General features: G+C 39.3%; 1 long non-coding RNA gene across 1 annotated transcript in view; it reads right to left on the bottom strand.

The window, feature by feature from the left end:
* Positions 1-15773: 15773 nt before the first annotated feature.
* The window catches only part of LOC144456681 (uncharacterized), a 48416-nt gene continuing 36557 nt past the window's right edge, over positions 15774-27632 (bottom strand). Inside the window, exons 2-3 of the long non-coding RNA XR_013485698.1 lie at positions 20300-20362; positions 15774-15858 (exon numbers count right to left, since the gene is read on the bottom strand). This is a non-coding gene — a long non-coding RNA (uncharacterized LOC144456681). The remainder of the gene's footprint in view (positions 15859-20299; positions 20363-27632) is intronic.

Raw genomic sequence — 27632 nt, 5'->3', positions numbered from 1 at the left:
CTCGCTATGTATTTTTATGAACTGTTAGAGTTATTCTGCTGCCAGGACCTGGCCAGAACCTGACTCAGTGCCCAGTGCTAACAACTGTTTTTAAAGGCTTATGAATAGGGTCATAAACACTACTGGCGTTAGTAGGAACATGTACTTTTAGTGTTATCACTGGCATTCCTTCTCCCCTTACCCCCATACCTCCATGGGCATATTATGTTATGAGTGTAATGGTAACCCTCTACTTCTCCCCATTTATTACCCACATGTGGACCGATTCATTTGTCCAATTTTTATTTTTCCTAATCAAGTCACCCTTATAAATACTCTGGCCTCCAGGCTTCAGTCAGCAGGAACGTTCCCAGATCACATGTTTGAGCTTTTTCCTTTTCAACTTTGGCCAATAATAATAAACCTGGGAGATGATGCAATCTACCAGAAAGCTCAATGCTGCCTTAATGTGCAACCACTGAAGAGGAGTGGGGCCCTACCATTGACATCACTCAAGGCATGGAGGAATACTTTTGCTCAAGGGGAAACTTGGTATTCATTCCCCAGGGGTGTCAATTTGAACCATATGAAAAAAAAATCAGTTACTAAGATAGAGGCATCCTTCTCTGGCCTTAATCTTGCCAGTGCAATGGGGCTATATCTGTGGGGAGGAGGTGATTATTTCCTGCCACTCTGAGGACCAATGAGAGTTTAGAAGTGTAGTGTGCGTGAAAGAAATAATGGTGTTTGAATCTGTGAAGAGCTACTGTAAAGAGAAAGATGAATGGCCTTTCTATATTATAGTGTAGTCTAAAGGGTGCCTGTATTTAGAGTCAGATGGCCTGGGCTCAAATCCCATCTTGAACACTTATTACTTGTGTACTTGGGTGATATTTTCCAGATCTGTAAAAGGAAACTTTGGACTAGATTACCTCTGAGGTTCCTTTCAGCTTTGAATCTATGGTTTTATGATTCTACTACTACTGATGGGATAATAAGGAGAAATGAGAGACAACAAGGTGTAGTGGATAGAAAGTTGGCCTCAAAGGAAGGAAGACGTGGGTTGGTCTGGCCTGTGACCCATGTGGGCAAGATGTTTCACCTCTCAGCATTCCAAGCAACTTTGTAAGAATATAAGTTGCAGATCTGGTGCCATTCTGCAGTGGTGGAGTTTTTTTAAAATCAGTAATCCCTTACATTAAAATCCCGGGGCTGGGCCCTTCTGAAAGATGAGAAGTAAGCAGAGGGTTTGGCTGCTATTATCAATCTTTTCTTTAGGATCCTGTTTCTAAGTATTGATTTGAAGACTGTTTGGTGAGTACCTAAAGAGATTGTTTATGGCCTTTGTGAGGACAGAGGAGGATGCCCGGATAAGGACAGTTTTCATGTTTTCCTGTTCAAGGAAGGAGCTGATGGAGATAAGAGCTAAGGGAAGATTAGTCTGTAGTCATTGTCTTTTTCTCTTGGTTTTCTTGTTTGATCCTAAATAAGAACTTCCACCCTTAAAATTCGATTTCTTCCCCTGTCCCCTCCAATTTTCTATGAGTTTGGAAGAAACCTCAAATGACTGATAAGCCTAATCAGTGGTGCCATGTATATAAGTCCTGAGGATACAGGCTCCTTGGCCTCACCTGATTATCTGATCTCTTATTAAAGCTCAACAGAGTAAGAGACTAAGTGATTGGCTCCCTTTGCTGGCCTGCCACAGCCTCTCACAACCCTCTGATGTCAGAAGTAGGCAACACATGTGGCTATTAACAATTGACCTTGATGTTTGTACTCATTGATGAAGTCAGGCATTCTGTTGGCTTATCTGTACAACATCTTTCCAGGAAAGCTACTTTGACTTAAGTTTCTCTTAAGCTGTCTTTTCATTCTTCCGATGACATCAGTGTATAGTGCCCACCAAGCTGGTTAGCAAAAAATTTGGTCCTGATCATCTCTGATGTCTTCACATCTTCACCAGCCATAATTCCTTCATTCTCTCTAACTCTTAACTCTCTCTCTCTCTCTCTCTCTCTCTCTCTCTCTCTCTCTCTCATACACACAAACACACATACATACAGTGATTTGTGTATGTGCCTCCCCCTATGACAGATAGAATAAGCAGAAATGGACTGAGAGTACAATACTAATTGTTGCACTTCCGATAGGCTTTTTCATGAGTATTAACAGACAGAATGAAATCTTTGGTAATGTATGTAAGGGAATCTCTCCTAGATGAGCTCTGGACTTCTGGCCCCAGTAGCCAATGCAGGCCTCAATATTTCTGGATGTGTTTGGATACAAATTAGCAGGAAGGCAATACTTTTCATGACTACCCTTCCTACTTTGATGAAAACTCTTGCCTGGTCATTTGAATATTATGGTCCTGGAATAGATTTTACTTAATGAGAATTGAACCTTTCCTTTAGAAATCTTTTGAATCTAGTTCCTCTTGCTTTGAGTAGGCAGTGAAAGAAAGTTCTTATGATTTTGAGGCCAATACTATTTCCAGCCTGACCTACCTGATTGAAAATAGAACTAGAATAGAATAGAAAGTGTTATTAAATTCCTTCCTTAAGTTTCACAGAGAGTTTAATGAAGTTTTTCAGTTTTGTATAAGATGGTCTATTAAAGAAAGATCTATTACTTTTTCTATTAACCTGAGGGCTGAAAAGACCTTAAAATACTCTTTAAAATTAAATTTTTGTTAATATCCTGCATGTTTACATCACCCACATTTCTCAATGTATTCCTTTCCCCTCCCAGAGAGATGTTCCTTATAATAAAAAATGGAAAAGAAAACAGCTCAATAAAATTAATCAACACATGAGTTGTTCTGGGCTATGTCTGGCCACTGGACCCAGATGGCTCCGGAGGAGAAAGTGAGGTTGGTGACTTTGCACAGCCTTCCCTCACTTAGATCTGATTCACTTGCATGCATGGTATTTCCTTGATGTCATGGTCTTCTTTGAGAATAAAGGACAAACAGCAAGCAACCGACACATTGAAAAATTTGACACCTGTAGGGTTGTACACATAAATTTCCTACCTCTTGGGAGAAGAGAGAGAAGTGCCTTCTTTTATTTCTTCTTTGGAGCCAAGCTTGATCATTATAATTTCACAGTATTCTGTTTCAATGGTTTTGTTGTTCTTTCCATTTACTTGCCAATGTCAAGCCATTGTCACACCAATATCATGCCAAATGTCATACTATGGTCAGCCAATACCACACCAATATCATGCCAGTGTCAGGCCACTAATCACACTGATATAATGCCATTACCATGTCAATATCATGCCAATGTCACACACATTGGATATTGTCAAGCCAATGTCATGGCAATATGATTTTTTGGCTGGCTCCTTGTGGCTATAATCTTGTATTGATAGTCTTTGTTGGTATATTCTTTCTTGTATTCCTCATTTTGAAATTAATATATTTTTTAAAAATATATTTCCTATTATTCACTTTTCTAATTTGACATTTGCTTTTTATCATTGTTCTAACAATTCGATGATTCAACTAAATGTAAAAAGCTGATTAAAATCTAATAAACATAAAATCTAATCAACACAATGACCAACCACAATTCAAAAAGTCTCATGATGAAATATGGTATTTCCAATACAGAAGTGAAGGACTGTGAGTGAAGATCAAAGCACAATTTCTTTTCCTTCCTTCCTTCCTTCCTTCCTTCCTTCCTTCCTTCCTTCCTTCCTTCCTTCCTTCCTTCCTTCCTTCCTTCCTTCCCCCTCCCTTCCTCCCTCCCTCGCTTCCTTCCTTTCCCAAGAGACTAACAAATGGACACAATTTTAGTACAATTGAGTGCCTTCCAATCATTTTTAGAGTCTCCAAAGCTAAGTTGAGGCTAATGTTTCTTGCTCTTCTAAACAGGACAATTCTGGGCACCTTTTGCCCCTATAAGACCCTTTCACCACCATCAATATGGAAGCAAAAAGTCATCGGTCATTATTTATTTATTTTCTTTTGCCTTATAGATTGCTACAGCCAAATACTTCAACACCAAGTAGTTGCTTACTAGATTCTCCATATTAAATTTCTCCATGGAAATCAGACCCAGTGTATTGCTAGGACTATACATGGAGATATTGTCCTTCATTATCATGCCCTTAAAGAACCTAGATTTGCCCACACAGGAAGGCAAAACACATAGGATGGGTTTTGTGGTGGTGATCCAGCTGACTAATAAATATGGAATTCAAAGCCGCATATGTTGCCATTCCAAGCCAGTTCTTCTGTCTCAGAGCAGTACTATATAGTCAGACTGTGAATGGTAGTCAGGGTAGCTGCCCAGAAGAAAGTGATATACTGTTGACATTTGAGGAGAGAGATGAAAAGACTTCATTAACTCATCCCCAGGGTCCCTTCCAACTCTGCTTTTGATCACTTAAACATATGAGGGGCAGCTAGGTGGCGCAGTGGATAAAGCACCAGCCCTGAAGTCAGGAGGACCTGAGTTCAAATCCAGACTCAGACCAAACACTTGTCACTTAATAATTGTGTGACCCTGGGCAAGTCACTTAACCCCAATTGCCTAAAAAAAAAACCCCAACCAAACAAACCCCAAACCCTACAAAAACACTTAAACATATGAAATCCATGCAAGTCAACTAGTTGAGAATTTTTATTCTAAAATAACTTTTGTCCTTTATTTGTGGTTTCTTTTAGTCTGATGTACTTGTGACATGGAATATTTTCCAGTATCTAAGTTTTCTGACTAGAACAATAGATTATCAACACAATGGGGGGTTAATTTTATTTGATGAATTGGTCCTTGTTAAATGACAATTTTAGGCCTGGAAACAATCTTTCTAGTCTTCTTAAGCCTTGTACTCTTCAGTCCTATGTACTCTTCGGTCCATTGACACTGACATCCTTTCTGTTCCCCCCAAAAGACATCCCACTTCTTTGCTTAAAGCATTTTTTTTTCTGACTGTCCCTTTAAGGGGGAACATCTGAGGCCTACAGGAGCTAATACCCAAGGCCACCCAAGTGGTAAGTGACAGAGTCGGGATATTCTACTACATCATAATGCCTCTGTACTGATTTATATATTTTTTTCTTTATTCTTGTTTCTAGGGGTCTAAGTGGGATCTTTGGAACACTTATTTTTTTGTTGTTCAGTTGTTTTCTCTAGTGTCTGACTCTTTGTGACCTTATTTGAGGTTTTCTTGACAAAGATACTGCAATAGTTTGCCATTTCCTTTTCCAGCTCATTTTACAGATGAGGAAACTGAGGCAAACAGGTTTAAGTGATTTACCTAGGGTCACACAGCTAGTAAATATCTGAGGCCAGGAAGATGAGTTGTCCTAACTCCAGGCCCTAAATTCTCTCCATTGTGCCACACTGATACAGATCTACTAAGATAAGACAAGGAGTTCTCACCCATGTGACTGTAACCTAAATTAGTGATGATCAAAGTCTCTCTCAAGCGGCCACTCAGTGCCTCATCCAAATTGCCCTTGAGTGTGAGGCAGGCAGCCAGTAATCAGCAAATAAAGGAGGTTCAAAATCCTGGCTCATTTTAGAGAAGCCAACCCAGAGAATAAGGGTATTGCAACCGAGGCTAAAGCATCTTTGAAATAAGTTGCAAGAAGAGATGTAACCCACCATAGTAGAGATGTGACACATGTCAAAGTGAAAGGAGTGTTCCCCTGGCATATCATTTGTGACTATGTCCTGGGCCCAGCCGTTTAAGTCTGTCTGGCTTGCAGTGAAATCTGAAAGGCATTGACCCTGACTTGGTTTCCTCATTTGTTCTTTCCCTCACAATGTATGACTTTATAAAACAGGTTGTTCAGTTGTTTTGTAGCTCTAATTGTTAGGAAGTTCTTCTTTGTACTGGGTCAAATTTTTCCTCCTTATTCAATTTAGTTCCACTCAACCAACATTTTTATAAAACATCTAAAAAAACCTCTTTTGTAGCACTATAGACAAGAGACACATTCCAGGCCTAAAACCATTCAAATGTCTGTCCAAACATCATTCCAATCCAATCCAACAAATATTAAGCGACTACTACTTGCAGAGTGAGAGGCAGATTCATAAAAAAGGAGTGACCAGCCTTAGGGTGTGGTGGTGATGGTGGGATTGACAGGTGTCAGGAGGGGGAGGCAGGAGTTTGGAGGGTCAAGAGTGATACCTGGAAAGGGATGAAGACCTGGTTAGTGTGAATATTTTCCTTAAAATGGAGATTCTGAGGGGTCCTTTGTAGACCTGTATACTAAAAGGAAGGTTCAAAAAGAAGAAAGGCACTCTAGTTTAGGGCTACATTTTAAACTGAAAACATAGAGACCATAGAGTGGTTTTAACATATGACTGCCTCCAAAACAAAAACACATGGCCCAGCTGCTAGAAAATGGGTCCATTTCCAATCAGAACAAATAAAGTAAAATTTAAAAAAGAGTTTTGGAGGAAAGAAGTTGAAAGAAAATGAGTAGCTTAGAAGAAAAAAAAAACAAACCACTTTATTTACATAATGGACTCCATGAAAATTAGAAAAGAATAAACAGAAATCAGTGACTCTCTGAGACAGAAAGAAATATCAGAACAAAATAAAAGACTGGAAAAACAGAAGAAAATTTAAGATATCTGATATTAAAGCCAATTAACTTAATAGCAGCAGCAGACTTAATTTGAGAATCATTGGATTTAGTGAGAGCCATGATTTTAAAAAAATGAATACTATATTTCAAGAAATTAGAAATGAATCTATTAGAACCAGAGGTCAAAGTGATGGTTGAAAGAATCCACTGAATGTCTCCTGAAAGAAGTCTCCAAATTTAAAGTCCCAGAAATGCCACTGCCAAAATCCAGAATTTCCATGAAAAAGAAAAAAATGCTGCACGCATCCAGAAAGGAGACATTCAAGTACCAAGGGATCATACTCAGGATCCTACAACATCTGGCTGATTCTATTATGATAGATCTTGGAATACAATTCAAAAGACAAAAGATACAGGCTTACAGCCTAAAATAAGTTACCCATCACAGCTGATTATGATCCTACAGGGGAAAAATAGACCTTCCCTGGAATAGAGAATTTCAAACATTCTTAAAGAAAGACCAGAGCTAAGCAAGAACTTTGAAATGCAAACATGAGTGAAGAAAAACCTAGAGAGATAAACTTATTTGAACCATTGGAAGGGCCCGTGTGATGTTTCAGTGCTAACATTCTGATACCTAACATAATCTAGCCTCAGACACTTACGAGCTGTTTGATTCTGGACAAGTCATTCAACTCCTATTTGCCTCATTTTCCTCAATTGTAAAATGAGGATAATAATAGCACTTGATTCCCAGGGTTGTTATGAGATCAAATGAGACAATATTTGCAAAGTGCTTTAGTGCAGTGACTGGGACACAGTAGATGCTTAATAAACGCTTGTTTCCTTCCTTCCTAATAGGGAGAGAAGAAACAAATGTTACTTCAAAACCTTTATGTCTTCAAAAGGTCCTGAGGGAATTAAGGGAAAAAACCCCCCAAAATAGAGGACCTGGAGTGGATTGGTTTTGCTCTGCTGGTTTTAAGAAGAAAAAGGGAAAGTAGGGTAAAAAAATACACTAGTGTAGAAAAAAAGAAAGAAGAGGAAGAACTTACTATTTCTCATAATTGGGATGAAAATAATAGTATATAAATGTATAAGAAGGGGTGGGAGGAGTGGGCATTGGATGAAATTTACTCTTATCTGAACTGGACAAAGGAGACTAGCAGGTACTCATGTGTAATGCAACAGAAATACATCAAACTCAATGAGCAGAACCAGAAGAACATCGTACACAGTAACAATCACACTGTGCGATGACTGACTTTGATAGACTTGGCTCTTCTCAGCAATGCAAGGATTTAAGACAACTCCAAAAGATTCACAATGGGAAATGCTGTCCACATCCAGAAAAAGAACCATGGAGTCTGAATGCAGATGGAAGCATATTATTAACTCTCCTTCTCTTTTGTTGTTTTGTTTTATTTATTTTTTCTCAGGGTTCCTCTCCTTAGTTCTAATTCTTTTATACATCATGCTAATGTGAAAATATGCTTAATATGAATGTACAAGTAGAGCCTATATCAGATTGCATGCCCTCTTACGGAAGGGGGAAGAGAGGGAGGGGAAAAATTTAAAACTTGAAATCTTATGGAAGTGAATGTTGAAAACTAAAAATAAATAATTATTTAAAATTTACAAAAAGAAAAGAAATACATCAAACTCAACAGACAAATATGAAGTTTTTCTTGGGGGGTGAGGGGAAGATGTAGATTAAGAGAGAGAATAATATTGAAGAGGGATTAGCTGAACTGGAATCTAAAGGGGTTCCCATCAATTGGGGGGAATGGCTGAACAAATTGTATATAAAGATGTAATTCATTTTTTGTGCCATAAGAAACAATGAATGACAATTTAAGAGAATTATGAATTCATGCAGAATAAAGTAAACAAAAACAAGAGAACAATTCATGCAATGACAATAATGGTGTGAAGAAAAACAATTCTGAAAGACTTATTTAAGCAATGACAAACAACTTCTCCCGAATTGTGTTACCCATCTTCTGACAGAGGGATGATAAATTCAAAGTGCAAAAAGAGACATACATTTTTGAAGTGGACTATTATAATTTGTTTTGTCAGACTATGCTTGTTACAGGAATCCTCCCTTTTGTTTTCAATTGAGGGCTGGGGTCAGCAACAATGATTTCTCCCCATAAAGGTCATTGAAACATTTAAAAAATACATAGAAGAGAATAGAAGGAAACACATACATAAAGAAGCCCAGATAAGCAGGATAGTAAAGCAAGGAATTGACCATATAATTTTTTTTTTTAAGCAAGGGGTATGGAATGGTGATTCACAGTTTTATATATAATCCTCTTTTTGTGTGTTGGAGTATAGAATAAACAAACAAACAAAACCCCTTGGCAAAGGTGATGAACTAGAAAATGGCAGAGCTGTGGAAATCTGTAAAGGAGCCTCTCTAATGAAGCCAGAGAATAGGTTCTATATGGCAGGGCTTCTTAAACTTTTTCCACTCATGATTCCTTTTTGTGTTTTGACGGCTTTCATTGGTGTTGCGGGGCCTGAGGGCATACGCAGTGCAAAGTGCACATGTGCAGTGGGTTGCACAATGCAACATGGGCAAGTACTGCCGAAACACCTTGGATTCATTATGTGTTTGATTTTGAATTAAATTTTGGTCGTTGTGTGTTCAGAAATCTTTTACTGTTGCCAATTTTTTTTGCAACCCCATATGAGGTTGAAGTGCTGCTATATGGAGCAGCCACCTCCTACTGGGAAGTTCCTGCAAATAGAGAGCAGGGAGATGCTGGGAACAGGGACCAATGATGCTGGTGAGGATTTTAGGGGAGTAGCAGAGGAGAGGATCGTCCCCGTTCGATGGACCTCCAACCAGGGCAAACCTGTAAATCACAGAAACTGTACAGATCTTTAGGAGGAGGAAGGGTTGTCTATGGATCAAGGGTCGAGATCCGATAAAGTCTCTATTTTCATTAGTTTGTAAATAAGTGTTTTCTGTTTCAAGTCTAGTGAACCTGAATACTTGTAAAGGGAGCTGGAATTGTTATATGCTGTTGTCCTCAGGTCATTTATATCAAAATAAGAGGTCTCCAAGTGTACCCAGGACTTTTGTGTCCAGGAGGGAGTCTCTGACTCAATGAATGGTTTCATATGATGTACCAGGGATCTCATGTTTTGCGTAAATCTTTGATACCAGGCTATTTACTTGTCTTCTATGTCTTTTGCCTAAAGCCCAAACAAAGCACTGAATTCCTTTCCCCTGTCTCACAGAATTTGTCAGGCAGCAAGAAGATAGGACAAATTTATCCATGTCATACAGTTGTTCAGGGAATAGACTGTTCTGTGCTTGGGTTTCTAGCAAAATTCACCAAATAGTTGTGCAGCTCTAGAATGTCCAGCTGCTTTTCAAAGGGTATATCTTCTAATATGATCTCATGAATCTAAAGACCTCAAAGTTATCATTGAGAAAATACACATGGCTCAGACAATCCTATTTACCCACAAACACGGCCTTTACAATGAGCCCTGGGTTGGGGATGCATATCCTTTGGATATGCTACTTACTGATTAGGCAAGTCACTTTACTAACCTCTCTCTGCCTCAGTTGCCTCATCTGTCAAATAAAGGGGCTAGGTTAGATCATAGGATCTTAGATTTAGAGCTGGAGGGAACGTAAATTAAGCCGAACATTTTATAGATAAGGAAACTGAGGCTCAGGGGTTACATAATTTGCCCAAAGCCTCACAAGTAGTGTCAAAGCCAGGATTCAAACTCAGGTCCTTGACTCCAACTTTTAAGTGCTTTCCACTACAACAGATGCCTGTAAAAGTTTCTTTTAAGTCCTTTCCCACAAATCTCAGCTCTTAGTCCATGCTTTCATGTGTTCTAATCCTATTTTAATTTTTTAAACACACACACACACACACACACACACACACACACACACACGCATCATTTGCTCTTCATTTTCCATTGTGAGGTTTGGTTAGTCTCAAATGAGATTCCAATGGTTTCTAGAGGGAGTAGTGAGGAGCGGAAGGCCAGAACCTTTGTGTAGGAGCAAGCTAGCTCTCTCTTGCTTTGCAGGGGGAAAAGACTCCCTCTTGACAGGAGTTAAACTAATGCATAGTCCCACCCAGACCATGGAAGGGAGGGAAGCATTTACTTTTTGTTCCAATACATAGCAGATTTTTTTTCCCCAAATCAATCATGTTTCCTGTCAGTACAAACACTTGCTTAATGCCTTGCTTATTGCTGCTGCTGCTGGAAGGAGGAAGGGAGGGTAATTGGGAAGAGACTGTTGGCGGCTTTGAGGCACACTATTCCTGGCGATGCCTTGTAGCACCACAGCTGCTCTGGAATGACAGGCTCCCCTTTTAAGGTCTTTAAAAAAACAAAACCTCTCCATCTTCTTTTGCTACACATAAGGCATTTGAATTCCATAACTACATCTTTGTAAATTGCCTGCATACCTTGGGTAAATATCCATCCTTTCTTTTTCAGTCTTTTCTTTGGCTTGTTTACCTCCTATCACTCCCAATGGCTGATTGAGATTTCTTCCCCAGGACTCTTATCTTGTTGGAACAAACGTATTTGAACTTGTGGCCAGGCCTAGGGTAACTGGATCATTTGTCTATGGCTTGAACACTTCATAGAATTTATTTTTTTTGTTCAAGACAGTTTCACAAAATTAAACTGGGACAAGATTCACAAAACAGCACGAGAGAGACAGAGAGACAGAGAACCTGGGATTCTGTGTGTATGTATGTGTTTTGTGTGTGTGTGTGTGTGTGTGTGTGTGTGTGTGTGTGTGTAGTACTGGGTCTGAAGTCAGGAATACCTAAATTCAGATCCAGGACTAGACAGTAGCAGTGTGATCCTGGGCAAGACACTTGACCCCATTTACCTCAATTTCCTCAATTGTAAAATGAGCTAGAGAAGGAATGACAAACCACTCCAGTATCTTTGCCAAGGAAACTCCAAATGAGGTCATGAAGAGTCAGACACGACTGAAACAACTAAACAACAACAACAACAACAAAACATGTCAATGGACCGTGTGGTGGTGACTTGCAAGAGGATAAACCTCTATTTGGAAGCTTCCTATTTTAAGTAATTATTCTTGCCAGTTCCCTGGAGTCAGGAAGATCTGGGTTCAAGTCTTGACTCTAATTACATACAAGCTGAGTGACCATGGCTAAGCCATTTTATTAACTTCTTAATGCCCTCATGCAACTCTTTAAGACTATTGTTAGGGGCTAATTTAAATTATTAAGGGAGTTAGCCCATACCAATGAAATCACAGGTCTGGTTCTCACCAACCCCTCTCCCCTCATCCTCCTGAAAAATTCTTGCTGACCAGCAATCATCAAAACTGCTTGGTACTGGCTAAGAAATAGAGTGGTGGATCAGTGGAATAGGCTAGATATGCAAGACACAACAGTCAATGACTGTAATAATCTACTATTTGATAAATCCAAAGACTCCAGCTTCTGAGATAAGAACTCATTATTTAACAAAAACTGCTGGGAAAACTGGAAAATAGTATGGCAGAAACTAAGCACAGACCAAAAATCAAAATGGGTACATAATTTAGATATAGAGGCAGATACTATAAGCAAACTAGGAGAGCAAGGAATAGTTTACCTATCAGATATGTGGAGAAGGGCAAAATTTATGGCCAAACGAGAGATAGAGAACAATAAGAAATGCAAAATGGATAACTTTGATTACATTAAATTGAAAAGTTTTCACACAGACAAAGCTAATGCAACCAAGATTTAAAGGGAGGGAGAAAGCTGGGAAACAATCTTTACAACCAGGGTCTCTGATAAAGGCTCCATTTCTAAAATATATAGAGAACTGAGTCAAATTTATAAGAATATAAGTCATTCCCCAATTGATAAATGGTCAAAGAATATGAACAGGCAGTTTTTAGAGGAAGAAATTCTGTTTTTTGTTTTTGGCTAGGATATGGGGTTAAGTGACTTGCCCAGGGGCACACAGCTAGTAAGTGTTACATGTCTGAGGCCGGATTTGAACTCAGGTCCTCCTGAATCCAGGGCCGGTGCTCTCTCCACTGCACCACCTAGCTGCCCCATAGAGGAAGAAATTCTGAGATACCACATCACACCTATCAGATTGGCTAACATGACAAAACAGGAAAATAATAAATGTTGGAGAAGATGTGGGAAAATTGGAACACTAGTAATTGTTGGTGGAGTTGTGAACTGATCCAACCATCCTGGAGACCAATTTGAAACTATACCCGAAGGGCTACAAAACTGTGTATCTCATTTGATCCAGCACTACTAGGTCTGTATCCCAGAGAGATCATAACAAATGGGAAAAGGACCCACAGTTACAAAAATATTTATAGCAGCTCTTTTTATGGTGGCCAAGAATTGGAAATTGAGGGGATGCCCATCAATTGGGGAATGGCTATATAAGCTGTGGTATGTAAATGTAATGGATACTTTTGTGCTATAAGAAATGATGAGTGGATGGATTTTAGAAAAACCTGGGAAGACTTACATGAACTGATCCTGAGTGAAGTGAGCAGAACCAGGAGAATATTGTACACAGTAACAGCCACACTGTGAGATGACTAACTTTGATAGACTTAACTCAGCAATGCAAGGATCTAAGACAACTCCAAAAGACTCACGATGGAAAAAGCTATCTACATCCAGAGAAAGAACTATGGAATCTGAGTGCAGATGGAAGCATACTATTTGCTCTCTTTTTTGTTGTTTTGATTCTTCTTTCTTGTGGTTCCACCTATTGGTTCTAATTCTTTTTTATGTCATGACTAATGGGAAAATAAGTTTAATATGAATGTATAAGTAGCACCTATATCAGATTGTGTGCCATCTTGGGGTGGGGGGAGGAAAGGGAAGGGGAGAAAATTTGAAACTCAAATCTTATGGAAGCGAATGTTGAAAATTAAAAATTAATAAATAAATTGTTTAATTAAAAAAATTCTTGCTAACTAAACACTAAACTCTACACTTCACTGTCTCAGGGCAAATTGTCAACTCTCCTTCCCTTGTTACAGCTTTGTTGTGTGAGTAGTTTGTATTTAATTTTTTAAAATGAATAAGCTTTTCTTTTCTTTTCTTCCTCCCCTCCCCAAATCCCAAAACCTTTTTTTAAAACAATTATGCATAGGCAAGTATAGCAAATTCCTCCACTGTTCAAATCTCCCCAAAGTATATTTCATTATGCACATTGAATTCCTCACCTCTTTGTCTGGAGGTGGGTAATATTCTTCATCATTGGTACTTTGGAATTGTTAACCTGTCCTTTTTTAGAGTGGATGAGACACTACTGGCTAGGCAGGCAGGATGGCAAGCCCACAGGAAGGCAGTGCTGGCTGCTGTCCCTGGAAACTCAGTGTAGTAGTAACTAGGAATCCCAGGTATTTGCCTGACTTGCTTTGTGGAAGTTTGTCAACCAGCCTACCTTGATCCACTTGTCAATGCTCTTAATGAGGAGTTCCCTGTAGATGACAGACCGCCTTTCTGTACTATAGACAGCTATTTCCAATGGTTTCTGGAAGAAGTAGAGAACAGAAGAAACTCTTTTGTAGGAACAGGGAATCTTTTCTTTGAAGGATGGTGTGATCCAGAAACTCAATGACCTGAATCTTTTTACATGCCTTTTTTTTTTCAGACCAGATTTTTATAAACTTATATATTATAACCCCTGTCCCAAAGTCCATTGGAATGGTACTCTCTCTTTATTGCTAGAGATGAATACATGAGAGGCAGGCCAAAGCTGATGAGAGGAGAGAGCTTTGGTTTTTAGGGAGTCCCCATTTTGGAGACTCTTCAAGTAGAGTCTCCCTTTGGGGCTCTCCTAATAAGTCTTCAAAGGAGAGTCAGTTGGCTTCCAGTTTTGCAAGTGAAGATAGAGGGGGCCAACCCCACTTCAGGTTGCTGAGGAAACAGACTTTGGGGAGCCATGAGATGAGTCATGACATAAAGAAGAATTAGAACCAATAGGAGGAACCATGAAAAAGAAGAATCAAAACAACAGAAGAAAAGGAGAACAAATAGTATGAGTTGGCACTCTCCATCATGTCCCTCTTCCTTGCTTGCTGCTCTAGAGACTGTGGGGAGTTTTCCCTTGGGTTAAGATCCAGAATCCTCTCTCTTGGTTGAGCTGAATTACCTCACTTCCAATGGGAGAGTTCCTTGACTCTGTATTGTCTGATCACTATTCTCTTATGTATACCTTCTTTGATTTCTGTTTTGTTTTGATTTGTTTAAATAAATTTCTTTGCTATTTGCTATATGTGTTCATTGTGGAACTGGTATTAGGTGGGAAAAGGGTCAAGACTTGGATATAGAACTTGGGGTTCACTTTCCTCCCCAAATGACAAAGCAATCAAAAGTTAAATGGAATTAGATCATATCCCCCAGACTAATAATATTTAAGAAAGCAGATATAATTCTAGTTTGGTAACTTCATCTCTCTGAGAAGAGCAGAGTGGTAGCCTCTGTCCCCAACTTTCTGCTCTCCCTCCTGGAAGGACTGAAAGTGTCCCATGAAATAGGATGGGAGGAGAAGAGGCTAGAGATGTCTATTCTACCTCCATTTGAGTCACACACTCTATGATAGCCCCCTCTCCTTATGGATGGAGTTTAATTTTACTTGTGAGGTGTACTCCCTCTCTCTACAATTACATATGTTATATTTAATATAATAGGTATTCTTGTTCCAGTTGCTTTCATGAAAAAGTTTGGCTGGTTAACTTTTTGCAAAATAGGTGGAGAAAAAAGATGACATTCATGGTGAGGTCATAGTGGCACTGGGCAGACTAGGAGCTCAAAATAGCTTCTCTATTGGCTTTTTCCAGTCTTCTAGATTTCCTACTCAAGATATGACAGTCTTCTGAACCCATGACATTACCCTGAGAAGGGCAACACACAAGACAAAGTGTGAGGAAGATCTGGTGAACTGGATGCAGAGTAATGTAATCGGGAGCTATTTAACAAAATAAGTAAAAATACAATACAGTACAACATAATGTTGATTTGTGGTTTTCTAAGTCAATATTTGGTCAGCAGAGATCTGTTTCTATTTGAGTCTGACACCATTGAACTAGAACACAGAATAGAAAGAGATTCGTGTGCGTGTGTGTGTGTGTGTGTGTGTGTGTGTGTATGTGTATGAGGGTGTGTGGGGGAGTGAGGTACGAGCATACAAAGGCCAGTGAGAAGAGAAGGTGAGGAGCCAGGGGTAAAAAGAAGCTTCCTTTATTTCCAGCCAAGGCCAATCCAAGTTCTCCCTTGGGTGCCCACTCTCCATCTTTCAGACAAGCACTTGAACAGTCCCTGAAAGAAAGTGGAGAGACAATTTCTTTCTAAGTAACAGGCAACGCTTGTCACACAGCTAAATAAACAGACCCTCCTGCCAATGAACACATTCGCTTATAAGGAGATGTCAGCAGTGGAGCTAACACATTGCTTTCAGGTTTCCTGCCAGAGGGGTTTGATGTTTGAGCTACATGCACAGCATGGCAGGGCCAAACCAGCAGAGTGGCTTTCAATATCTCTCCCATGACATTCCCAAAGCTCTAATTTCTCATGCACTCTGCAACTTAATGTGTTTCCCTGAAAGTCAGATGGCAAATGATGTTGCTTCTGTTAATTTGGGGGCTAATTGGATTAGTGGCAAAATCATTTTGATTTTTCCTCCTTTCATTTCCTTGTAAGCTACTTTTTAGGCCCTCCTATGCCATTGTTAAATCCTGTAGCACATCCTCTTGGCTCTGCTAAGGATCTCGATGTGGCTCCCCAAGTTCCCCGTGAATCTCTTTTCTTAGTCTGATTTAGCACCTGCACTTGAATGAATATGTGAAAAAGCATTTATTAAGCCCTTGATCTGTTTAATTAATCAATAAACAGTTATTATGTGCCTACAATGTGTCAGGCACTGTGCTAAGAGCTGAGGATACAAAAAGAGGCAGAAGAGAGTCCTTGCCCTCAAGAACCTTACAGTTTAATGAAGAAGACAACATGTAAACAAATACATACAAAGCAAGCCACAAAGGGACAAATATGAAAGAATTATAAGAGGAAAGCACTGGAATTAAGAGGGGTTAGGGAAGACTCCTGTAGAAGGTGGGATTTTAAGCTTACACATCTTGCTTTGAAAAGCTTGGTTATAGGGACATCTAGGTGCATAGTGGATAGAATATCGGCCCTGGAGTCGAGAGGACCCGAATTCAAATCCAGAGTCAGACATGTACTAGCTGTGTGACCCTGGGGAAGTCACCTAACACTTACTGACTCTTAAAAAAAGTTTAGTTATGCAAAGCAAATGATGGAGCATGACCACTGGTTCCTGGACTATCAATAAGCTTTAGGAAGCACTGTAGTCATTGAGTCCATCTCCTACACAGTTCAAGAATCACTTCTACATGGCCATTCAGTTTCTGTTTAAATACGTCCAGGGTCAGGAAAGCTCCCTAATTCAAAAGGATGATAGGATCATAGATCTAGATCTGAGAAGGGACCTTAGAGGTCATTGAGTCAAGTGTCTTCATTTTACACATAAAGAAATCGGTGTCCAAAGAGGTCTAGTGGCTTCATAGATTCATAGATGTAGACCTTAGATTTAAAAGAAGAGAAGGTCATGTGAGCAATCTGTTCATTTTACTGTTTAGGAAATGAAGGGATTTGCCCAAAGCCATTCAGGTAGAAGATGACAGATCAGACTTTGAGCCTGAATACTGTGATGCCAAAGCCAAAGCTCTCTCTGCTGTGTTCCACTACTCGTCTGTTAGCAGATACCCACCCTTGTTAGAAAATCTACCTTTTATTAAGCCAACATCTGCTTTCTTATCTCTTTGCACCTTTTGTTCTACCCTCTGGAGCAACCTACTTGCTCTTCTACCTGGAAGTCCTTACAACAACTGGAGAGAAAGCATCATGGCACTCTTTATGCCTTGTCTTCTTCAGGCTAAACTTTCCTAGTTCCTTGAGCTGCTCTTCATCTTACATGGCTCAAGTCGCTCTGTCATCCTGGTCAGACTCCCCTGGATACCCTCCAGGTTGTCAGGGTCCCTCTTGAAATGTGGCTCTCAGACCTGTGGTGGGAGCAGAGCAGCACAGAGTACATCCTGTTCCAGTTTGGAAAGTTTCTTTAGCCTTGAATCATTCCGGAATTGAGGTTAGCCTTTAGGACTGAACTCTGACAGAGGTTGCCTCATAAATTAAGCTTGCAAATGTAATTTAAAAGCAAGTTTTACTTCTAAATGATTTGGCATATGAATAATAATCAAATGAGATAAGCTCTCTGAAAAGCATGAAGTGTTATACAAATATGAAATATTATTATTAATGTCCTTAGAATTTCAATAAACCAGTTCCTAAAACCACTTGGGCTATATTAAATCAATCTTAACAGAAAATCAACAAAGTTGTAGCCATAAAACCCAATTCTTTGACATAGCTTTAAGGCATTTCCCCTCAAAATTCAAGTCAGCAGAGTTGTCTTGACTTTCCCCTTATCTGTTGGAATGAATGAATTAATTTAGTGTGCCTGAAGGGATTGTGCAAGGCTGCCCAAAAGTAGAACAGGCTGCCTCTGGAGGCAGTGGGTTCTCTATCAAAGGAGATCTTCAGGGAAAAGATGGATAATTCATTGGAGATATTGTTGTAGAGAGGACTCCTACCCACATATGTATTGGTCTAGATCAAGCAATCAGTCAATCAGCAACCATTTATTAAGCACATGTATCTTAGATACTGTGCTAGATACTGGAATAAGAAGACAAAAATGAAAATAGCCTCTTCTCTCAAGAAGCAATATTCTATTGGAAAATACACAAATGAATATACCTCCCAACAGAAAGTAACCCTGAACACATTTTGATTGCTTGCTAAATGTGTGAAGTAGGTCTTGACACATCCATAGGTGTGACAGAAAGTCTGTTCAAATAGGCTGAGGGACTTGGTTATGGCCCATGGGCCTCTAGAAAGCCATAGTGCTGCTTGGAATCAGGAGAGCATCCCAGCAAATCCTTCAGGCCTAATTCTATAATCACATTCTTGGGAATCTGACTCTTGTTGGGAGAGTCACTCTAGACCCTGTGCTATGTATGGTCTCTCTTCTCCACTGGAGTTTCTCTGTATAACTTTACATGTATTTGCTGTCTCCTATGTTAGAATATAGTCTCCTTGAGGGCAGGGACTCTTTTGATTTTGCCTTTATATTCCTATCACCTACCACTGTGCCTGGTAAATGCAGGAATAGGTGCTTAATAAATGCTTGTTGATTATCTATCAGTCTGCAGCTCTAACTGCTCATGCACCCCATAGAGCATAGTGATTTATAGATTTATAGAGATGGACTGTGTGATGTTCTCTAAGACTAATGCATGCTCAGAGCTGTAGTATTCTTTTGTTGTGACTGGATAGAAGGAGGAGAGAATTTTATAAAGTATATGCAAGTCTTGGTTTTTTAAAAAATAGCTTATTTTGAGCTATCTATTATTTGACTCATTTTTCAGTTTGCTTATCTGCATTCACCCCTTTTGCCATAAAATCCTGGGAGCCAGGATTTTCTGAAATTAACTACAGAAGCCGGCTGCCTTTGCTGTTAGCCAGGAGACAAAGTGCTTCTGTCACATGATGTGTTAGAATTTCATGTTTAATCAGTATTTTTTTTCCTAATAAAATCTCTGAGTACTTTTTTGCTTTTCTCCAAGGGTAGCGTTTGAAGTTACACTTCTGTTCACTGACCATCTTGTCTAATTTCTTTTCTGAATTGATCCTGAGCTTGCTTGGAGTCAAGTAGGTTCCAGTGCTGCGAAGGACACTTGACTAATTTCCTGAAATTCTGTCATTTTTGATAGTTCTATGGGCCTTTCCTTGTCACACCTGTCTTATGTCTCAGCAAGCAAAGAGGGATTTAAGGAAATTTTCTTAGATGCTCAACTTTTGTTGGGAATCTAGAGGAAGGATGGCCTAGTGGCTTGAGAAGTCCTGCTTAAAAGTACTCATCATACTAAGCTGTGATGGAAAGATGGAAAGGGCCCTTATGAGGAAGTTCAGAGACATGGATTCTACTCTGTTCTGCATCAACTGCATAACCCTGAACAAGTCACTTCTGCTCTGTGGGCCTTTCATTTTATCATCTATAAAGTGAAGGGATTGGACTTAAACCACTTGCACGATCACTTTCAGCCTTAACCCTTCATGATTCTGAAATTAATTTGTGACAGCCTTCCTTTAATCTTAGATCAATCTTATCATAGGGAGAGAGAGAAGAGAGAGAGAGAGAGAGAGAGACAGAGAGAGAGAGAAGAGAGAGAGAGAGAGAGACAGAGAGAGAGACAGAGACAGAGAGAGACAGAGAGAGACAGAGACAGAGACAGAGAGAAACACAGAAACACATACACACAGAAAAACAGTGAGAGAGGCAGAGACAGGAGACAGACAGAGACAAAGACAGAGACAGAGAGAAAGAGTGAGAGAGATAGAGAGAGACACACGTACACAGAGTGACCCAGATAGAGACAGAGACAGAGATGGGGGGAAGGGAGGGAGAGAAAGGGGGGTAGAGAGAGCGAGAGAGAGCTTGCATGGTATTGTCAGTAGAGTGCTAGTCAGGAAAACTTAGATTTAAGTCCTGCTTCTGACACAGATGCTGTGTGATGTTGGGCAAGTTACTTAGCCTCTCAGTACCTAGGCAACTCCAAGGGAGAATTTTATTTGATCTTAAAAGAAAGTGGACTCAATCTATATAAGTTACAGAGGAGTCACCAACCTTCAGTGGAATGGAAGGAGTTTTCATACCGAGATGAATACTGATGTAATTACAGGTCTAGACCTGAAATAAATAGAAATGATATAGATGTAAATATTCACAGACACAATGATATAGGTAGCTAGGTAGGTCAGTGTATAGAGTGCTACTATACCTAAAGTTAGGAAAACCTGAGTTCAAATCCAGTCTCAGCCACTTTCTATCTATGGGTCTCTGGGCAATTCACCTAATCTCTGTCTGCCTCAGTTTCCTCATTTCTAAAATGGAGATAATAGTAGCATCTACCTCCCAGGGTTGTTGTGAGGATAAAATGAGATAAGAGTTGTTAAGTACATTGTAACCTTAAAGTGCTATATAAATACTAGTTATTATTATTATTATATTATTATTATTATTATTATATTCATATGAGTAAGCTACATTAGGATAGGAGGAGGGAGTAAGTGGACACATCCCTTTCTTCCAAGCCTTTTCACTTCTTTCCAATGTGGAAATAGGAGAGGCATTTATAGTGTTTCCTGCTCTTCAACACTGATGAAATTATGGAGATGGACCAAAAACTAGATATGGATATATGTATAGATATGTATGTGAAGATAGATACAAATGGAGATATCTCAAAATAGGAGAGGGAGATGAGAGAGAATATTAATTTCCACCATCTTTTTCCATTCTTATTCCATGTGGAAACAGGAGAGGCAGTCATTGAATGGGTACATGAGTTTGCCTGGAAGGACTAATATTCTCTTACAGAGAGAAAACTCATACTCTGGACCTAGGATTTCCAAAAACAGGAACATGTTTCTAGAGGATTAAGCAATATTGGCATATGTACCTTTCCTTAGAATACAGGACCCTTATCTTGCTCTGCTTCAGGGTCATGGAAATCCTACACGATTCATATCCTAGTATTTCCCTCATTTCCTGGTTAAATTCTTAGAGAGCTCAGACATTTCCTATCAGCACAGTCTGAACAGAGTATGGAATAGGGATGATTTATGAAAGTTGGATAATGAAGCTATAGATCTCTTTATTTTAGTTTCAATAAAATGTTAGGAATAAAAAAGGAAAACAAAGGGAGGAGGCATAAGTCATACTAATTGTTGCCTGGGATGCTGCGTAAAAAGGGGTGGAAATATCCAGAGTCGTGCCTTCTCTTTGAAAAAAAGATTTGAGTATAGTGACAAATGGAGTTCTTTATAGCTCACATTTATAAAACACATTACAACTGCCAAAGTGCTTTCCTCTCAACCCCCTTCTCACAACTGCCCTCTCCCCCAAATTGTTAGTAGGGATAGGGACTCTAAAGAGTACTCCCAGATGAGGACTTCCCTCTACCAAGGCAAGTCTTCAGCTTCTCTGCAACTTAGAGTCTTAGAGAGTAGTCTAGAGCTATGGTTCTCAAAGTACAATCGAGCAATCCCTGGCCTGGGGGTCCTTAAAATCCTTGCAGAGGGTCCATGAGGTCAAAACTATTTTCATAATAATACTAAGACATTTAAATTTCTAAAACATTAAATACAGATAGATATAACCCACATAAATAAAATCTCTTTGGGGTCATCCTCAACAATTTTTTAAAATACAAAGGCATACTGAGACCAAAAAGTTTGAGAACAGATGGTTAGTTTTAAAGCATTGAGTGGTTGTATTGTCCAAGGTCACACAACCACTGTGGGTCAGCTAGAGAGTCTTTATCTATGATATCCTATCACCTCTCTAAGGTACTTAGTACAAATATTATTCCTTTTTAGCTTTTTCAGCTTTTTTTTTGGTCTTGACCTGTCATTACATTTTTCAAAGGAGTTCTCTGCAAATTATAGTTTTAGAGAGCAGCCGGTTCTTATTTCAGGTCACATAGACAATATGTATCAGAGGAAAGGGTTGAATCCTGGTCTTCCTGACTCCAAGGCTGGATCACTATCCTCTTTGCCATTCAGCCTCTCATGCAAATATTATTATCGCTATTTTATTGGTCAAGGGACTAATGTCCTAGAGAGATTTAAGTGACTTTTCAATTAGACTAGGTATTTTTTAGAAACCCCCCCACAATATCTCCTACTTTTATCAATTACTTTTTTCCTTTCAATTTTGTTAATATCTTTTAAAAAAATTTAGGATTTCTACTTTGTTATGTAGCTGGAGTTTTTTGATTTATTGTTTTTCTAGTTGTTTTAGTTTCATTCCTAATTCATCTTTTTTTTTTTGGTTTCCTCTTTTGTTGATGAATGAATGTGTTTAGAGATATAAATTATCACCTAAGGATTGATTTAGCTATAGCCCAGAAATTTTAGTATGTTGTTTAATTATTGTTGTTTTCTTTGATGAAAATTTCTATTATATCTATGATTTGTTCTTTGACCTACCAATTTTTTAGGATTAAATTATTTAGTCTGAAATTATTTTTAATCCTTTCTTCAAAGGTACTTTACTGAATATAATTTTTATTGCATTATGGTCAGTAAAAGTTGGATTTAGTATTTCTTCATTTGTTTGTGAGGTTTTTATGTCCTAATACATGGTCAGTTTTTGTAAAGGTGGCATGTCTAGATGAGCAACATATATATATATATATATATATATATATATATATATATATATATATGTATATGTATATACACACATATATATATATATATGTATATGTACACACACACACACACACACACACACACACACACACACATATATATATATATTCCTTTCTGTTCCCATTTAGTAATTACTAGAGGTCTATCATATCTAGTTTTTCTACATAGGACATTTCTGCACCTTCTTTTTTTCTTATCTTTTTGTTAGATTTGTCTAGGTCTGAAAGGGACATATTAAGGTTCACAATTAGTATAGTTTTACTATCTTATTTCTTCCTGCAGTTCAATGAATTTTTAAGTATTTAGCTGCTCTCTCTCTCTCTTTGTCTCTGTCTCTGTCTCTGTCTCTCTCTCTCTCTCTCTGTCTCTCTCTCTCTCTCTCTCTCTGTCTCTCTCTCCACACACAAAATCACACATACATACTCACATTTATATGTGTGAAGGCATAGGGGTAGGTCCTAGGCTAGATGCTGGTCTTGCCCTGTCTTTTGCAATGGCACCAGTGTTTACCCTTTGGGTTCAGATTCTACATGGAATGTGGGGTGCTGGTCTGGCCCTATTTCATGTGGAGGCTGGTGGAAGGAGATATACCTTCTGATAAGCATTGGTTTGGCCTTGTCTCCTGTGAAAGCTGATGGAAGGAGGTCTTGCCTATAGTGAGCACTGGTTTGGCTCTGTCTCCTGTGGAGGCTAGGATCTAGGTTACCTGGTACTGACTGGGGAAACTGCTTACACACTTTACCTTCTACCCTTCCCTGGTTTGCCTTTGTTCAGAGCTTCTATGAGATTCTGACAGTCTTTTTTTTTTTTTTTGAAGCCCTATGCTGAATAGAAGCATTTATAGATGTTTCTCTTTGGTTTTCTATCATTTCTCCTTCTGGTACATCTTTAGAGGTTTACTATAAAGGTGATTGTGAGGAATCCTGGCTCCTTTCAGTCTAAACACAATGCCCATCTTTCTACAATTCCACTAAGCAGTTTTTCTAACTCCATAGCTAGTAAGTATAAAAGCTGGGATATGAATTCAGGTCTCCTGAGCTTCAGCATCAGTATCTTTCCATGATGCATGCTCCACTCATGGCATGGAGGCAAGGGGCAGGAACCACAGGAAGGAAGAAAGAATTGTGGTTGCATCAAGCCCTGGGTAGGGGTTGAGATTGAGGTGGGGTAGATCTCAAAAGGAATCAGTAACTGAAGAAAGAGGAAAAGAGGTCCAAGTGAGACACCCTAACACAGTAGGTAGGGCTGAAAGTAGGGTTGGGGTTTGAGAAGGCACTAGAGCTCAGAATTAAGCTTTCCTGGCTTCCCAAAGCAGAGATTCATTTTTTCAGTAAGTAACTCATTTTAGGATTAAGAAGACGAATGGACACAATTACAGTTGTGGCTAAAAGAGCCACAAGTGTATAGTTAAAGAATTATATGAAGCTCGGATGGTTGCTAACCCTTGGACTAGATAATCTCTAATGCCCCTTCTAGCTCTACAAAGCTATGTTGTGTTATAAACAAATGGTTGGGCCATGTAATAAGAAGATACAGCTGTCCCCCCTGTGGCATGGATAGATATCTGATCTGGGATCTGGCCCATCTTATCTTGAATGGAGACTGAAATTTCCACTTCTGTTCTCAGGACTATGCTGACAATGCCAGCAGCCTCACCAGGGAGCGACAGTGGGACCCAGGACCCTTGTGTCTAGGTGACTTCACTTTAATTCTCCTACATTCAAGATGGGTATTGGGCAGAATTATATCTTTCTATCATGCATCTAATATCTGTAGTTATTCTCACTAGCTCAGTTGCCTCCTACTAAATGCTGGTTACACAAAAGACAATCACAGACAGCTAGCAAACCTGTTTATCAAAGTAAAATACAGTAAATGGAAATCTGAGAAATTATGTGGATTAGAGCCGAGCTAAAACTGCACAGAGAAAATAAGCTCTTTGAGCAAAAGGATGATCTCACTGTGGGGAGTCTTCTCCTAGGAGTCTCTATAGTTTCAGATGCTAGTAGTCAGAGGATATGCGGGTGGGGAGGTGGGGCTGGCTGCCCCACATGTCTGGGGCTCCTGCTTCCCATTCAGAAATCCACACTTCTTTCTCTTGACCCACTTTTTTTTTTGTTTTGATTTTGGCTAGGCAATGGGGTTAAGTGACTTGCCCAGGGTCATACAGCTAGTAAGTGTAATGTGTCTGAGGTTGGATTTGAACTCAGCTCTTCCTGACTCCAGGGCTGGTGCTCTATCCACTGTGCTACCTAGCTGCTCCTTTGACCCACCTTTCTTTGCACTCCTTTGTGGACACATGTCTACCTCATGCAGTGTCCTAGCTCGCAGTAGTTTCTCAGCCAATTAGGGATCATGTCACAGCACGTGACAGAGGGCTATCCTTTGGGAAAACATCCCCAGGCTTGCTTAGAATGGGGATTATATGTGCTAAACTAATCAACAGAGTGTTCTAAAGCACCAAAATTTGGTAACAGTTTTTCCCTTTTGTGGATATTAGTTTACATTTTATCAAAGACTAACCTGTATAGTACATTGAAATGTTATCTGGAAGATAATGCTTTGAAGAGTCTACATTAAGTAAGCTTGTAAAGGACAAGATAAGGACACTGGGTCTTAGTTTTTCTAAGGCTTATTGCCCTAACATTACCCACATTGTGCCTTAAGCATATGTGTATGCATTTATAATCTTCATAGAATCATAGGCAGAGCTAGAAGGATTCCTAGAATGGCAGAGTGGAATGACTGCTAGAAATAGAATTAAAAGATTTGGGTGCAAATCCTGACTGTTACCTGTTCCCTGTAGGCAAGTCAGGTAACTTCTCTGTTTCCTAATGTCTAAAATGAGAGAAGTGGTCTTGATGCCCTGTCAGCTCTATTGCAGCTCTAGATCTATGAGCTTAGTCTGACTTCCTCATTTAAAGAACAAGTTTTATTAATGCTTTTTGGTTTTTATATTACAGTCTTTTCTGGAAATTCTCTTCTTCATCCTAGAATTGAACTTGAAAAATAATTAATCAAAAACACCCAATACAGTGACACCTCTGGTAATATGTAGAACTTATGGCTATAACTACCCAACCTTTCTGTCAAGAGGAGAGAATTATGCTTCATTATCTGCTTTTTTAAACCATTACTGATTTTTCCAGCTATATTAATAACCAATTATTAAATTGGGATCCAGGCTTTTCTCCTGATATTTCCTCGTTAAGGCCCAGATCTTGTTAAAATCAGTCTCTGAAAGACTGATTGATGAGATTAGTCTGAGCCCTTAAGGAACAAGCCTTTCAATCTTGGACTGGATCCCACCCAACCAGGAGACATAAATTCTATTTAGAGTATAAACAGAATCTACTCTGGGCGAGTCCTTACTCTGGGGAAAGGAGCCCACGTCCTTGTACCCTCCCATTAGAGTTTAGGGTGACCCAGCTCATGAAGGAGAAAACCAGCCAGAGAGGTCTGGATGGAGATGGATTCCCCTGTCCAGACTCCTGGAGGCTACTGAGTCTCCTGGTCAAGCCATGTTCTCAGCAGGAAGAGCTTAGACTTCTAGGCAACCTCCTCATTGAATATCCACTAATTAAGGTTGATTTTCACTTGTCAGGGACATTCCCTTTTAGAAGGGTTCTGACAGTCTCCATTGGGGGGGGGTCTTTGGGAGAAACCACTGATCATCAATTTATTGATTATTGGCTAGCCTAATTAATAAATTGATTATTTAATTACCCAGAAACTCTGTCTCTTGGTTTTTCATTCATCACAGTGATATTTTAATTTCTGTTGCTGTAGTCATACATATTTGTCTTCTAGTTCTGCTTATTGCATGATGCACTGGTTTGTAAAAATCTTCCCATGTTTCTCTGAATTCCTTATAGTCTTTATTACTGCACAATAATATTCCATCACTCTCATATTTCACTGTTTCATGCCTAATTGATGGGCACCCACAGGTGGTCGGTAGTAAATAGCAGAGCTGATATTTAAAACAAGGCTCCCTGACTTGTTAAATCCACAACTTTCCACTATGACACACTGTTTCTTTGCAGCTAATGTATGGCGATGCCATCCATCTCTTCAACTGTATTACACATTAGACTAAACATTTCTGTTATTGATATTTACATTCAAGCTGCATTCCGTTCACTCTTTCTCTTCCCTTTCCAAGGCCAAGTTTCCCTCTGCTGCTCCTGTGTGAGAAACAATAAGCTTATTGAGGTAGGAGACTAGTCCTTTTAATGGAATTTATCCAGAATCTGGTCCAGTGTTATGGCTTGTGGGCATTTCACAGGGCATGGTGGTGATGTTACTTCTAGAGCCTGCAGAAAGTGCTCTGATAAAGCTTTGTTAGTATTTAACAGCTGAGGACTTCCAGAAAAATAAAGGTAACAAGCAGGTAATTATTAGGCTTGTCTTTTCAGGACCTAATTCTGTAACATTCTTATTAATGCCCCCCTAAGGCCTTGATTGGGTGCCAGGTGCACAATGAGTACTCAACAAACATTCATGGATGAAGAGATTGCTTAAAAGCTTCAATTCAAGATTAAAAAAAAAATCTTTCTTCGCTTTATCCAAAAGAAACTCCCCAGCTCATTCTGTTTGTTGTTGTTACAGTTGACTTTGGCAACCCATGTGAGCCTGTCTTCAGGCAAGGATGTGTGCCTTGGCAGAAGAGTAGTAGATATACTTTAATGTAGTGACTGTGAACTTGGGGAGAAATCGAAGTGTACTTAGGAGATAATGGA

Source organism: Phascolarctos cinereus, unplaced genomic scaffold (assembly GCF_003287225.1).
Source record: "Phascolarctos cinereus isolate Bilbo 61053 unplaced genomic scaffold, phaCin_HiC Scaffold_4;HRSCAF=312, whole genome shotgun sequence".
Lineage (NCBI taxonomy): Eukaryota > Metazoa > Chordata > Mammalia > Diprotodontia > Phascolarctidae > Phascolarctos > Phascolarctos cinereus.
Note: the sequence above shows the minus strand (reverse complement) of the source record. Positions and strands in the feature narration are given on the sequence as shown.